Source organism: Choloepus didactylus, chromosome 10 (assembly GCF_015220235.1).
Source record: "Choloepus didactylus isolate mChoDid1 chromosome 10, mChoDid1.pri, whole genome shotgun sequence".
Classification (NCBI taxonomy): domain Eukaryota; kingdom Metazoa; phylum Chordata; class Mammalia; order Pilosa; family Megalonychidae; genus Choloepus; species Choloepus didactylus.
In genome coordinates this window covers 16551351-16567706 of record NC_051316.1, presented here as the reverse complement: position 1 = coordinate 16567706, position 16356 = coordinate 16551351, and the positions used below count along the sequence as shown (strand labels likewise).

The 16356-nt window shown below is 43.2% G+C and overlaps 1 protein-coding gene across 2 annotated transcripts in view; it reads right to left on the bottom strand.

The window, feature by feature from the left end:
* Positions 1 to 10854, bottom strand: part of SPIN1 (spindlin 1) — an 80564-nt gene extending 69710 nt beyond the window's left edge. The window contains exon 1 of one of the 2 annotated variants that reach the window (XM_037796982.1): positions 10811 to 10854. The gene's annotated coding sequence lies outside the window, so the exon portion shown is untranslated. Of the gene's footprint in view, positions 1 to 10280; positions 10766 to 10810 lie in introns of those variants that run through there. The other variant, XM_037796980.1, reaches the window with a different exon arrangement.
* Between the last annotated feature and the right edge of the window lie 5502 nt (positions 10855 to 16356).

Sequence of the window (16356 nt, the reverse complement as noted above, 5' to 3'; positions counted from 1 at the left end):
CCCCACACCACTCTCCAGTAATTAAAGTAAAAAGGTCCTTCTTCAAGGCGACCTGACTTCCCCACCTTCATTCAAGGGACTCTGGATTTGTGGACTTGCTCAAGTCTGGGAATTGACTGAGGACCCAAGAACTCTCTGACTTCTGTTAATTGGATGTAGAACTTTACTGCTTATACAGATCAAGTAAGACTTAGTAGACTGCCCACCTATTTCAGTTCTAGGGACATTACAATCTACTAGCCAACACCCAAGATTTCTAGAGGTTAGACTATTTTGGTTACTGCTTTGGCTCTGTTGTCCATTACAGTAACCATGACCATCCAGTCTTTGGCGTTAAGTGCAGCTGCTTGGCCCCGTCACCCCAGAATCCCATTACCCTCTGCTGGGTATAGGAACTCAGTTCAAGGACCTGCTGTTTATTTGCTGACTCACTTCACTGGTGTGAGGCAGCAATTGGGCCTGCAACTACTGTGGTAATCACTCCACCTTCTCCTGGGTCCTCCTTGAGCTTCTCTGTCTCCTTGGCCAAGTGTTATGTCTTTAGCTCCTTGACCAAAGGCTCAGCTCTTGAAGGCCACCCACACCACCAAATTCAGAGGGAACAAGAAAAGACCTGGGTTTCAGTCCATTCTGCCTGTGGCTTCCAGCTTGTCCTTCCCCACTTTATATCCATCCTCTTTTCCTGAATGCCTGCCCTATGAACTTCAAGCTCCAGCATCAGGGACAAAGGCAACAGCCTTATAGAGACTGCTTAGCCAACTCCCACAACTGTGTAAATTCAAATCATTGGAATAAATCCCTCAAGTAAAAAATACATACACACCATACACGTGTGTGCATATATTTTTTCTTCATTTATCCTAGCAGTTGTGCTCTTCTGATTGAAGCCTGATACACCATAGGATCCTGAGAAAAATGTAATTAAAATTCAATAAATGTTTACGTAATACCCATATATATGCTAGACACCTGAGGAGTGGACAAGATGCCTAAATGCACAGCCTCAATTTTCTAATTGGGTAATTCTACCTACCTCCCAGGGCACTGACAATTCAGGCACCCAGCTAAGTGCCAGAAAAGTACTTCTGGGCAAAATGAGAAACAGTCTCTGCTTTCATGAAGTTCAGCTTTCTGGGAAAAACAAATTAATTAAAATATGTAGGCAAATTAATACTTGAATTCTGATAGGGACCAAGAAGGAGAAATCAGTATCTCTAATAGGAGAACTTCATTTCAGGCAGGCCAAGAAAAACTTGTAGAAAAGGTTAATACTGGACAAAATTGCACAGAATTGATGGTTATCAAAGCTGGGTAATGGATGCATGGGGGTTCACTGTACTATCCTCTTTACTTCTATATTGAAGATTTTCAAATTTCCACAAAAAGAAATTTAAAGAAAAAGTGATGCTTGAGTCAAGCTCTAAAGGAAGACTAAGAATAACTGAAACAGGCAAGGAAAAGCATACCAGCAGAGAAAAGAACAAGTACGAAGATCCCTGGTGGATGAGAAGATGGTGAGCGTGGGAGACTGAAGAAGGAACAGCATGGTTGGAGCAAAGACAGCAAGAGGGGAATAAATATGGTACAAGATGAGGCTGAGGCCCAAAAGGAATCATATAAAACTTTGTGGCCACATTATTAAGTCCTTAAAAGCAATGAGAAGCCAATGAGGGCAAGTAAAAAGATGACACAACTGCATCTGCCTTTTAAAATGTAATTTTGTTGGCACTAACAAAATTGCCAATGTGTTTACCTTTTACCCAGCATTTTCACTATCTTAAAGCTACACCTGCACAAATACAAAACAATGAGTCACAAGTTGACTCACTGCAGCAATATTTATAACAGAAATACAATGTAACAACCCAAGTGTTTACCATTAGAATTTTGCAGTCTCAATAGGAGAATGAGAAAAACTTATATATAAATATGAGGTGATCTCCAGAATATATTAGGATAAAAAGAAGCAGAAGGAAGAGCAAGATGGATGGGCGTGGGGTGTATTTGGCTGGGACGCCCCTCCGAGATTTTTATTGACCTACGCCCTAGAGTTAGGGCAAGACCTAAGATGGTGGCGTTTGCGCAGCGTCCAATTACTGCATGAGTAGTGAGGTTGCTAAGATGGCCAAAAAGATGGATCTACTAACAAAAGCCCAGAAACTCGTCAATTTTTGTGCTGTGAAAATGAAATGTCCTCATATACTTTGTGGTGGTCTTTGAGTGCAGAGATGCATGAAATTTTCCAGTGGACTGAGCTGCGGCTGTATGGATGGTAACTGTCCATGAACCAGGAGACAACTTGACTGTCTGCACAGATAATCGGGCTATATATCAAGGCTTAACAGTATTGATGGCACTGTGGGAAGACATCTGGATGGCCTGCCAGTAACATAAGCTCAGTGGAGAAATCCTCAGCCATTTTCAATTCCCAGCATTCAGACGAAGACAAGGGTGGAGATAGCAGAGTCAGAGATGATTCAAATGCAAATGACCTCTCACCAGGGGTTATATCTGCCCTAAGAGAAAAGAGGGCAGTGCCAAGCTCTACCACCCCCCTTCCATTCAGAACCAGACCCCAGAACCTGGGGGAAAACATTCAGGAGCTACACCTCTTAAACCAGTTGGGAGTGACAGGCTGACAGGTGCCACCTGCTGGGCAGAAAAGCACAGTGACTTGAGACCTCACAGGGTGCACCAATCTTCCTAAGACACACCATCAGGGAGACCTCAAACTATTGCCTTCTTCCAAGACCTGAGCCAATTCTGGTCTAGGAAAACCTGACTAGGATAACCAAGAAGGCCAGATGACCAGACAACAGAAAACTACAACGTACACTAAGAAAAATGAACTTATAGCCAAAAGGAACAGATTTACACTTCAACTGAGATACAGGAATTTAAACAACTAATGCTGGATCAATTCAGAAAGTTTAGGGAAGATATGGCAAAAAAGATGAAGTGTACAATGAAAACACTGGGCATACATGAGGCAGAAATTGAAAGTTTGAAAAAACAACTGGCAGAATCTATGGAAATGAAAGGCACAACACAAGAGATGAAGGACACAATGGAGACATACAACAGCAGATCTCAAGAGGCAGAGGAAAACACTCAAGAACTGGAGAACAAGGCACCTGAAAGCCTACACAGATAGAGAAAAGAATGGAAAATATGAGCAATGTCTCTGGGAACTTAAGGACAAAATGAAATGCAGGAATGCATGTGTCATTGGTGTCCCAGAAGGAGAAGAGAACAGAAAAGGGGCAGAAGCAATAATAGAGGAAATAATCAATGAAAATTTCCCATCTCTTAGGAAAGACATAAAATTACAGATCCACGTGCAGCATACCCCAAACAGAATAGATCCAAATAGGACTATGCCAAGACACTTAATAAGCAGATTATCAAATGTCAAAGCTAAAAAGAGAATCCTGAAAACAGCAAGAGAAAAGCAATCCATCACATACAAAGGAAGCTTGATAAGACTATGTGCAGATTTCTCAACAGAAACCATGGAGGCAAGAAGGAAGTGTGGTGATATATTTAAGATACTGAAAGAAAAAACCACCAAGAATCCTATATCTGGCAAAACTGTCCTCTGAATATGAGGGAGAACTTAAAATATTCTCTGACAAACAGACAATGACAGAGTTTGTGAACAAGATACCTGCTCTACAGGAAACACTAAAGGGAGAACTACACACAGAAAGGAAAAGACAGGAGTGAGAGGTTTGGAACACAATTTTGGGAGATAGTAGCACAGCAATGTAAGTACACTGCACAAAGATGACTGTGAGTATGGTTGAAAAAGGAAGGTTAGGAGCATGTGAGACACCAGAACAAAAGACAAAAGATAAAGACTGGGACTGTATAATTCAGGGAAACCTAGGGTGCTCAACAATTGTGATAAAAGGTACAGGTATGTTTTTACATGAGGTAGAAAAACTGAATGTCAACATTGCAAGGTGTTAAAAATGGGGTGGGACTGGGGGAAAAATACAACCAATGCAAACTAGAGACTATAGTTAACAGAAACATTGTATTATGCTTCCTTTAATATAAAATAGGCAATACACCAAAGCTAAATGCATATGGGGGAGGGATATAGTGGAAGGGTATGGGACTCTAGGCATTGGTGATGTTGTCTGACTCTAGTCTATGTTAGGTTAATGCTATCTTCCCTTTTGTTGCTTCCCAACTGTCATTTTTTTTTTTCTTTTTTTCTTTTTCTCCTGTCTACCTTCTTTGACTCTTCCTCCTCCTTTGTGAAAGAAATGGAGATGTCCTTATACAGATAGAGGCAATGGTGGTGAATAAGTAAATATGTGACTATACAGGGAACCACACTGATTATTTACTTATGATAGAATGTTTGGTGTGTGAAAAAACACATCTTAAAAAAATGGGTTGATGAAGAAACCTTGAGGGCACTATATTGAGTGAAATAAGACAGATAAGGACAAATATTGCAGGGTCTCACTGATATGAACTAATTATAATATGTAAACTCATAGACATGAAATGTAAGTTATCAGGATATACAAAGAGGCTAAAGAATGGGGAGCGGTTGCTTATTCTGAGCAGAATGTTCAACGAGGGTGAACTTAAACGTTTGGAAATGGACAGAGGTGATGGTAGTACACTGTGAGAATAACTTAACTACTGAGTGGTGTGTGAAGGTGGTGAAAAGGGGAAGCTCAGAGTCACTTACGTCAACAGAAGGAAAGTTGGAGGTTAAAAGATAGGAATGTATAAAACAGTGAATCTTGTCTTGGACAATGTGCATGAGTAACTGTACAAATATAAGAAATCTCTCTCATGAACTAGAATAAATATATGACACTATAACTAGAAGTTAATAATAGGGGGCATATAGGAAAAAATATACACCTATTGAAAACTATACACTTAGAGTTAGTAGTATTTTAACATTCTTTCATCAACAGTAACAAATGTGCTTTACCAATACTACGAATCAATAATGGAGGGGGTGGTGGTTAGGGGTATGGGAGGATATGAGCTTCCTTTTTCTGTGCCTTTATTTCTTTTCTGGAGTAATGAAAATGTTCTAAAAATTGAAAAAAATTAACTGTGGTGATGGATGCATAGCTGTATGATGGTAAAATGGACAACTGACTGTACACCAGATATCTGGATAATTGTATGGTATGCGAACAATCTCAATGAAAAAAAAATCAAATAAATAAATAAAAAAGAAAAGAAAAAAAGCAGAAAAGTGAGCGAGCACAGAATGGTACCTTTTGCGTAAGAAAAGATGGGAAAAAATGCTACTGCTTATATTTGCAAAAATGAAACACTGCAAGAATAAACCCAGAAACAAATAAAAATGGGGCAGGAGGGGAACGAGTAGAAGGGACATGAATAAGTGAATATGCCTTTTTATACACTTTTGACTTTTAAGCTACTTGAACATTTTACACATTGAAAAAACTGTACTGAAATAAAAAAATAAAGTAACTCCTAAATGAAGAATTTCAAGCAAATACACTAAACTAATTATCAAACTGGTAACATAATTAAAGAGAGAAAACTATTACAAATGACTGAGAAGATCAACTGAACATCCTTAAATGGAAACCTTTTAAGAACAAAAAGAACTATAACAAATACAAATCTACAGTAGTTTTCAATGTTCATTAGCAGTAATTTTCAAACACGTAATTTTAAGAAAAAGCAAACGTTGCTAAGGATGCAAACTTCCAATGTCAGTGAAAACAGGATAAAATCAGATACATAAAACCCCCAAAATGTTACATTTGAATTGGAAATATGAAAACAAAATCAAGATTTATATATTTCCTAAGCCTGTCCAATGAAAGCAGTGGCATCTCAGCAGCAATGAGAATGCACAGCATCCAGATTTTGGTATCTAAGTTCCACTCCCCAATAAAAGGAGCTAAAAAACATGGTGTGAGCCTGGGACATCTTGTACCAGAAAGCAACAAATGTTTCAAAGATTAATGGGACCATGCCAAAGGAAAGAGAACTAGCTTCAAAGTACTCCCAGGGGCCAAAGATGGGGCAAAGTGAGGAAAAGAATAGTAACTTTGATTAAAACACGCTGAATATATAAAAATCCATAATTTCACAATGATCCTTAAGAAAGAAAACGCAAAAAGAAATAAACTCTCATGGACCCACACAAACAAAATTCCGTGCATGCAGGACAAAGAAAAAGGACACTCTTCCCTCTCCTGTTCTGTTGTGCCAGGACTAGGAACTCAGTATAGCACTATTAAATAATCATTTGCAGACAGATCCAAAATCAAACATAACTTATAGATGTAACTGTAGGCAAAGTGAACATGATTCTATACAAATATAATACAGGTTAAAAAAACGTCTAGCCTTTTAAGACACTATTACAGTCTTAAAAATCTCAAATGATACTAAACTAAAAAAAAAAAATACTTACCTAGTCTCTTCATTTACTCTCTCAACATTCAACATTTTGATGAAAATAACATTCATGCTGAATGACTACTGTCTAGAACTCCTCACCCCCAAAAAGTGAACACACTAACATTCTACGGAGTCCAGACTAATTAATTACTCTTGCCTCAAATGACTTCAATCACCTTCTAACAGGCTAAACTCCGGAGATTAAATGTTTCACACTGGCCACATTCCTCCAACTCATCCTTCATACTGTTCTAAAAAATTATCCCTTTGAAACACAAGTCTGATCCTGTCTCTACCTTTCAATGGTTTCCCATCATCTATAGAATAAATGCCAATGAACTAAGCGCGGTATATAGAATTATTTAAAATCTGGCTCCAAATTCATCCCTACACCGTCCAGCCAAACCACACCATGAGTGGTAGCAGTGGTACAATCGTATCATATCATCATCATCATCATCATCATCATCACGCAAACTGGGACCTTACTATATTGCCAGGACCTCTACTTATCACTTTGTTGAACTGCCTCATTTAATCTTACACTTAAGGAAGTAGGTATTATCATCCCATTTTGCAGGTAAACACTCACACAGGAATAAAAGATAACACAAGGAATAAAATGGTTGTGATTCAAATTCAGAACACGCTTAACCTCTTTTCCTGCCTGTGCTCCTCCTGTCGCCTCCATCTAGAATTCCTTTCTTTTCCTACTCTAATATTCTTGACCTGACCACCACATTATCTTCTCTTCCCAGACATCCCTTAGCACAGAATTTCCTCATTATATGTATGTGTATTTTCCCTACCAGACTGTAAGGTATTTAAGGGTACTTATGTAATACCCTTTTATATCCATACATGACTTATTTCAGGAAAGACTTACGGTGGTTTCAAGGCAGAAAATAGGTATCCAATAAACATATAATTTAAAGTTAAACCAGACTGAATACTGAGGCACAACTAAGCAAACTGTTTACTCCAGCACGAAAACAAAAAAATCATACTAATAACGCTGCCAACTTCAAAAGTAGGAAGGTGAAGGAAATCAACATTTATTGGCCCTAGACACTATATTTCAGTAACTATACTAAGAACTCTATAAATCCATTTCATTTAATTCTCGTGATAGCTTTACATGAGAGGTTTCATCCAAGTTTATAGCTGACGAAACAGTTTAAAAAAGGCTGCATGATGAATGAGACACATGGTTTTGGACCAGTAAATAGTGGAGCTCAATTTCAACCCAGATTCTTCTGATTTGAAAGGCCATGTTAACTCCCTGTCTAACTCCAGGGCCTATATCTTTTTCACAATACAGTAATGCCTTCCACTGAACAAAATATTTGGGCAAAATAATTGTCTTCTTCCAACTTCTTTTCATCCAAAGAAAAGAAAAAACATTCAATGAAGTGTCTAATAAAAGTATGGAAAGATTTACATGACTATACATTAACTCATCTTTCCCAGCAAAATGAGACCCCGTCCAAGCCATTCTTTTTAACCTCTAAATAAACCACATAATTAACTCTTCAAAAACAGTAATATCCTTTTCATTTATTTCTAACATACTAGGAAAAAAAGATGTTAACAATTAAGAAAAGCCACCAGTAAACTTGTTACTGCTGTTAACAGTGTGTGCAACCATTTAAGCCACTAGGAAGTGAAAACACTTAAACTAGTTGCATGCCTCCTAATTAAGACTTCCGGTTAATAAACCTCATCATAGCTTATCAATACAGTAAGAGCCAGATTATGGAGTACTGTCCATAAAATGCACAGGAACACACAAACCACATCAACACCACCCTCTCAGTTCACAAAATAGAGGCAGCACTATTATCTAAGATACACTGTATGGACACCAAGGATCAACATTTCACAACGTATCTATGTTCCAGAAAACATCAGGTGTTTCCTGATTTCCTTCATACTAATAGACACCCACCAAACCAAACAGGGGTGCGGGGGGGGGGTAAATATGGGAAACACCACTGCAATATTTCTCAGTGCCCTCATGTTGATGTGAATGGTGACCCTGAGGGAAGGAGACAACAGTTTCCCAAAGTTATTTGACCAGGGGACCTTTTTTGTTCTATGGCATCTCTTAGAACAAGTGTCATAAAGAATGCCAGATTAAGCAACACTGCTAAAGATATTCCAAAACAAAGTTGTAGATATCCCAAATTGTCATTTTGTGCTTAATTGGTAACTGAAAGCACTATCAAACACTACTAGAGAAATTCTGGGGCTCAACGAAAGTATTAAAAAACCCAAACAAAAAGAGATGGCAAGGTGCCTTACCCATTTCATACCATTGTAACAGCAACTATTTCACTATTCAAAAGATCAAAAATAAATTTAGTTTTATTTCTCATGAAAAATACCAACTATCCACAGTTCTGACAGATTATGCAACCTTAATGTATAATTATTAAGTGCAGGTTATAAGCATTCTATAAATTTCTAGCAACTACAGTTTTTGGTGTTTGCCCATAACTAAAGCTGGAGGTGGGGAAGGGGAAAGGAAGCCTCCTCAATTCATCTATCTCTTTTCTGAAATTTCACAACCTCTAAGACTTGTTCACAAACTCAGTAAGTCCTGATATAAACCCCCAGGCTTATGTTTAATTTTCACTTCCTAGCAAATGCCATGTAGAAAACAATTACTGTACCACCAATCCTATCAGACTACAGAGTTCCTTCCAGAAAATTCGAACATAAGTTATATACGTATTTGCATTTTGGCATGTATATCTTATTTGGCACAGGTGATGTCATACAGTGAAATCCTTTAAAACACTTCAATACCTTGTACTGCTTTTTTACGTACACGGTAAAAGAGCCAAACAATCCGTTACAGCCAAGAGAAAAACACTTCAATGTTTGGAAAACCCTCTCCAAATACCCGGAATCCTAGTTCATCAATTTCAGTAAATAAACAACCAAATAAATAAACTTTGAGTTACCTATTTAATAACACTTATTACTGAAAGCATTACTAAAAACAAATCTCGTAAAATCAAGACTGCATCAATGCAAGAACCTAACAGAGAAAACCAAACCAAAACGCACTGCGTAGTTACCGCACCATAAAATTAATCTAAACAGATTCCTTGCAGAATACATTCAAGGTCACTTGTGATGGGGTTTAAAAAAAAAAAAAAAAAAAATGTGTCGAAAGAAATGCATCCTCCCCCCACCCCCCCCGTCAATTTCTTATCCAACAGAAGGGTGCCGAAGTATTTAACAAAGCCAGGAGAGGGTGCTGCGACTGACGGAGGGCCGCATAGGATGGGAAATGTGCTAGTGGGCGTTATTGGAAGCAACAGAAAACATGCCTTTTCAGTGAAACCAACAACTTCCAAGGACTAAGGGCTCCACCACTTGAAAAGCAACGCCACCTGCAGAATCCAGTTCCCCTCACCCTGGAAAGCACCGCGCAAAGCGCAAGTTCATCCACCCACTAACATAACCTGACCCCGCAGCAGACGCGGGAACTCCCGGATAGCCGCAGACATCCCAGACCTGCCATCCCCACCCCACCCCCCAACAGGAGCGCGGACACAGCCTCCACCCGACAGCATCCCGCTTTCCGCCCGGGCCACTCGCGACCTAGGTGCTACCGTCTCTCTCCCTCCTCGCCCGTGACGAGCCGCGTGTCCAGCGAGCAGAGAGATCCGGGGTATTATGCAACACTGAACATCTCGCCGCTGCCAACGATTTTGGCGCATAGTCCCCTCCCCCACCCGCCCTCGAAATTACGCAGCAGCGAAGCCCCCCGCCCCCGCGCGTACCGGGCTCCACCGCCCGCCGACGCCGAGAACCGGGACCGCCCGTAGCCTGCAAGACCTTACCAGGCGTGGGCGGAGGCGCCGGCGGTGGCGCCGAGAAACAAAAGCAGCGCTAAGGGGCCGACGGCGCCCGGAGCGCCGGGCGCGGCGCGGCAGCGGCCATGTTGGCGGGCGGGGCGCACTGGGCGCCCGGGACTCGCTGGGCGGCGACGGCGGCGGAAGAAGAGGAGGAGGAGGGGGCCGGGCGCGGCGGCGAACAAAGGAACGCGCGACCCGCGCGAGGAGGCCCGGCGAGGCCCGAGGAGGCTGGCCCGCCCCCACCCCCGCGGGGCGCCGCGGCCGGCAGGGGGCGCTGCCCAGACGCAGCGCAGCCCGGCCCGGACATGCGCCGCCGCGGGGCACGGGCGGTCGGGCCGTCGGGCAGCGTTCACCTGGCGCGACCCGGTCCCGGCCGGGCGAAGGCGGCCCCGCACGCCCGCGCCGCAGACCAAGGAGCGACGCAGACGCGCGCCTCACGCCCGCGCCTTCTCCTGCTGGCGGCGACGTTGCCCCCCGAGCGGCCCCGTGTCTCGCCCGCGGCGGAGAGGCCTCACCTGCCGACGCCTTGAGGGCCGCCGTCCGCAAGCCCCACGCGAGCTCCCACGGCCGTCTTCTCTCAGGCTGTCTGCCCCGGCCCCAACCCGAGCCAGACGGCGCCTCCCCGCCCCCGCCAAGCCTCTCCCTCGCGGCCGCCGCCCGCATCCCGCCTCCACGGCGCACGCGCACTGGGCCCGCCCGAAATGCGACGGCCCGCCACCTAGCGGGCCGGCTCCGAGCCGGGCCGAAATAGCGCAGGCGCCGCCGGGCGGGCCTCCGGCGGGGGCGGAGGCGGGGCCTCTCGGCTGCTCACCTGGCGGGGCGGAGTATCCGCCTGGCTCCGAGGCACCGCCAGGCGCCAGGTGCGCGCGGCTGACGCCGGGCCGTATCGCCTACGCATACAAGTTGCGGAGCTCCAGGAGCCTTGGGAGGGAGATGGGCTCCGTTTCTACCGAAAGTTAGGCAGCTTGGAAGGGGTTTCGTTATCGTTAGCGTGAAGACTATGTAACAGACGGCGGGGTGCTCTTTGTCCTTGGATGTGAAAAGCAGATCTCTCTGAGGCGTGCACACCCCAAGGATTTATGACCCTGGAGAAAATGGCAAGAACGTGCACAAGAAAGGTGAGCTCTGAACGGCGGAGACCACATCAGCTACATTGCGATCATTCCAGACCTCGGGACTTAAATCGTTTAAAAAAAAAAATCGATTTGTTTCCTGTGATGCCTTCCTTCTACCACTGCACTGCGGAGAGGTCTGGCGTCGTATCCCGGTCACCCCACAATCTACTTCCACTTAAAAAGCCTATCCCTGGGTCTTTCAGGTTAATTTAAACCCAAAGCCTCACCTGCAAGATACCTGACCTTATCAAGGAGAGGGGGAGGGAGAGAGGTGTGTCATTTCTGCAAGGCCAGAAGCCTCTTCCTATCCCAGCTTCCTCCACAAATGAAAGAACCTATCCACTCTCCTTGCGCGGTTAGCGCCATACATTCCAACAACTGCATGTTAATCTGTCCTGTTTAAATTAAGGTACGCTTTGAGTATTATATTTACGTTGCTTGCGGGAGAAGGGGGAAAAGGAAGCATGGAGAACCGTTTTGACTACTTCGGAGTTGACTAAAGAACTTGAAGACTGAATCCCGGTCTTAATCCCGGCGCCCGCCCACCTCCCCACGCTGTCACTAGCCCTGTGTCCTGAGCCAGTCTCACTTGCGAATCTGGTTCCTCGAATACGACAGCGAAAGACTTAACACTCGCATAGTAATTAACCATCTTCTAGAGTGTTGTCAGGTCACGTTGCCGAATGCAATATGGGAAAGCACTTTGTACATTCTAAATTGCAGGGCAGTTGTTAGTTAGCAGTGCTCTTTGGGATTGTCCTGGCACCTTTTCTTACAAATAATATGTGCCTACCCTGACGAACTAGACGACTCATCTTAAATGACATATTTGTCGAGAACAGGAGGTTCACAGGCCAATTAAAAGGCCTATAAATATGTATATAATAAATATAATAGAACCTTTTTAGCTTATATGTTTATAATTTTGTATATATTTATGATATGTAAATAAATATAATAAATATGTATACATATATCACTGTTACCAGATACTATTGAGAAATTGTTGCCTTTTATTTGTGTGTCCAATTTTTTTTTTTCATGCAGTCAATGGAGGAGAATCTCTGGAACGAAGAGGAATGGAAGAATACAGGTGCCCAGAAGTGTGCTGGTTGGGACACTTCAGTATTATAGTGAGACCCCTGGGTTCCTCAGCCTCATCACTATTGACATTTACTGTGGGATAATTCTTTGCTGTGGGAGGCTCCTATGCCTTGCAGGATGTCTGCATATACCTGGCCTCTACCCACTAGAAGCCAGTAGCACACACACCCTGCATTGCAGTTGTTACAACCAAAAATATCTCCAGACATTACCAAATGTTCCCAGGGGACAAATCACCCTGGTCAAGAACCACTGATTTAAACTTTACTCTAGAGATGGTCAGGTTGGGAGCTTATCAAGAATGCTCAGGCCAGGGAGGTCACCTGGCCCTGTTATCAGAAAAGATCGCACTTCCTAGGTGGTACCTAGTGGTCTTTCGGCTGTCAGCATCTCAGTAACCCACTGAAGACTTGCTCATTAGCATCCTTAGTTTGCCAGGGCTGCTGTAACCGAGTGCCACAAAGGGCCTAAACACAGGAATTTGTTGTTTCTCAGTTTGGGAAGCTAGAAATGAAATCAAAGTGACAGCCAGGCCACACTTTCTCTGAAGTCTAGCATTCTGACGCCAGCAGTCCGTAACTCAATCTCTGCCTCTGTCACTTGGCTGTCTCTCTACAGTTGCCTCCTGCTTCTCCTACTTGTGTCTAAATTCCTTCTGCTTCTAAGGACCCCATCATATTGATTAAAGACCCACCCTGGTTCGGTATGGGCTCATTTACAAATGGGCTCACGCCCATGGGGCCAGGAGTTAGGGCTTGAGCACATCTTTGTGGAGGACATGATTGAATAAAACACATCCTGAATGTCAAAAATGGTGTTTTACATATCACCCATGTGTTATCTGCTAAAAATGTTTAAAATGAATCTTAATCACAGAGGGGAGGAATCAGACAAATCCAGATTAAGAAGACATTCTGTAAAATCACTGGTCTGGACTCTTCACAAAAGTCAGTATCAAGAAAAAAGCAGAAAAATCTAGGGAATCATTACGGACTAACAGAGACTACAACCAACTCCAAAGCATGGCCCTTGAAAGGAAAAAAAAAAAAGCTATGATACGAATTTTGGGGGACAACTGGGACACTGACTGTCAACTATATATTAGAGAACATTACTGAATCATCTTTAGATTTCTCAGATTGACAGTGGCTATTTCAGACAATGCTTTTGTTCTCAGGAGACACATACTGAATTACTTAAATTCAAGTAACCTAATATCTACAACTTACTTCAAATATTTCAGAAACGAATGCATGTTATGTAGAGAGAAAGCAAAAGTTAATATTGGTGAACCAAGGTGGAGGATATGTGTGTTTATTATGCAATTCTTTCAACTTTTTTTTGAAAATTAGAAGTGTTCAAAATATAAATTTGGAAAAATAGAAGACCACATAATTTCATGAATTTCTAAGGTACTTAAGTCACATTGTTCAGCTTTTCAAGCAGCTCCTACTCACTTCAGTCGCCCAGTCTCATCCCAATCCACCAACCAAGCATTTCCCGAAACTTAAATTTTCTAGTCAATTTATTTGTAGTTTCTCAATCACTCTGGAACTTTGGGAGATAAGGTCAGAAGGGCTTACAGATATTTTTCCAGGAAGCTTATTGCTGGCAAGTACAAATTTATCACGTTAAAGGTCTCATCCTATGCCTCCAACTCTGGTTTCATCTGCCCTGTGGCTAAAAAACTAATGACACCACTCATGTCTTTCAGTATGTACTCCCACTTGGAAAAGGGATTTCTGCCACAGGGGTGGACACGCTTGTGATGTAGGAGTGGGAGGAGGGAGAGATATCAGGGCTACGGGTAGGAGAGCTAAGACCTATGTTGAAACTTGGACTACTCACTCCACTGGCTTTGATGTAATAACTGGAAGCAGACTCATGGGAGTCTTTCCAAATTGGTTATATTTGTTACAGAGTTATTCAACACAGCGAAAAGTATCCAGTATTCACTCAAGCCCATAAGTGAGTCCCTTAACCTCCAGGTGGGTGAGCTTGATGGCCCACCTGTCAGCCTTGTAGTAAGAATGCTCTCTTTCCCAGATTGGACTGGTAGGAAGCTCCTATCAAAGGTAAGTCCAGGGCTTTGCCATTTAAGCTTTAGGTGAGCAATTAACAGCTGGTGCCTGGGCAGCAGGAGCAAGTGTCGTCGAGTTGGAAGCTCTCAGGGTTCTTCCACAACCCTAACATATTTGCCTTCCATATGGTTGGGGCTCATGCTGGCTCTCCCACCCATGGCTATATGCTTATATATATGCAGATTTGGCAAACCTAATATGTGACTCCTGATTAAACAGTGGCCCTCACTGGGACAGCAGCATGCCTCCAATGTTGGTCCCGATAAGGTGCTGAGGCCAGATCTCCAACTGAGAGTCATCTGATTGACGCCCCCTCAACAGGAGAAAACATGGCGTCTAGGGCTGAGGAGACCACAGCCTGCCTGGATGGTCAGCAGTGGGACGAAAAAGAGGGGAAGGAGTTGAGAGCACAGAAAGGAGCAAGTTCAGAAAAAATGGTGTGTCTGCTCACCTTTGCCTGGAAGACATCTGGGTATCCATGGAGGAGGATGCATTCTCTGTGCCTTTTGTTTTTGTTCTCTGCTGTACCTTCACATTAAATACTCCGCAGAAAGCCATTTAGGGCCTACCGGCGGGCCTCCCGAGGCATACTCCACACCTTCAATCTATGAGAATTCAGAAGTTATTCCTCCAGAGGTAGTAATGTGGTTAGAAGGAAACCCAGGCACCTGAGATGCTAATGCAGGATCCAAGAGGATCCTCACGTACCCCTTGGCCCAGCCCCCACCTCCTTCTCCCACTTGCCCAATGCCACCTCTTTAGAGTCCATCTGAACCTGGAGGACTCAATCTCAGTGGAAGAGCCAAGCCAGCCTGCTTCCCAGAATGCATCAGACCTCCTGGACCCTACACTACAGTTTCTTCCTATTAAAGGGGGAGAGCAGCCTGTTGCTATCCTCTCTCCTTGGAAGTAAGGCCACAGTGGGACTAAAGGACAACAGAGGACCCTGTTTCTCACAAGATACTTTCCACATTCTTTTCTTTTCTTTTTTTTTTTTAGCTTGATGACTTGCTCTTGGAGCTTCAGCAGAATTGCAAATGACAATGTCATGCCCCTTCCAGGCTTCTCTCAAACAATTGAAACTGTCAGTGTGACTGTCCTGTTAAATGAAAAGGGAAACCAGAACAACTCTTCCACTCACTCACTCATCAAATATCATCTGAACCCCTGGTGAGCCTGAGGCACTGCATTAGCCTCCGGAGGGGACGCTATGTCCACATACACGAGTGTGTTTACAGTTCATGAAGGGAACATCACATGGTGCTCAGGACATGTTTACCGAATAAAGGGCTCAGAGGGAGAAATGGCAATGAGAAGAACTCAGCCATCTGGTCAACTGAATGACTCTCCCCCAGTTGTTTTATGCACAGCAGCAGATAAAGGCTTTTCAGTGTCACCTTCTCAGAGAAGCCTTCTCTGACCAGCTGCCTAAGTAGATTGTTTACTCTCACTCTTACTTATATCCTTGTTTCTTTTCCATCATAGCACCAATATCCCTTTATCATTATATGTAGTGCTGAATTCTTTACTTGAGTATTGCCTGTACACCCACCCTATTATAATGCCTGGAAGGCAGGGACAAAATCTGTGTTCATTATCAATATACTCCCTGGAGCAGAGTGAGTGTTCCACAGCTATTTACTATAAATTAATGCATGACTTGTTCTGGAAGTGCTGGGTCGTATGGATTTATTAGGACATGGGCTTGTAAAAGGACTTGAATGCCAGGAGATTGGGAACTTTAAACTCTCCTCAGCCAAT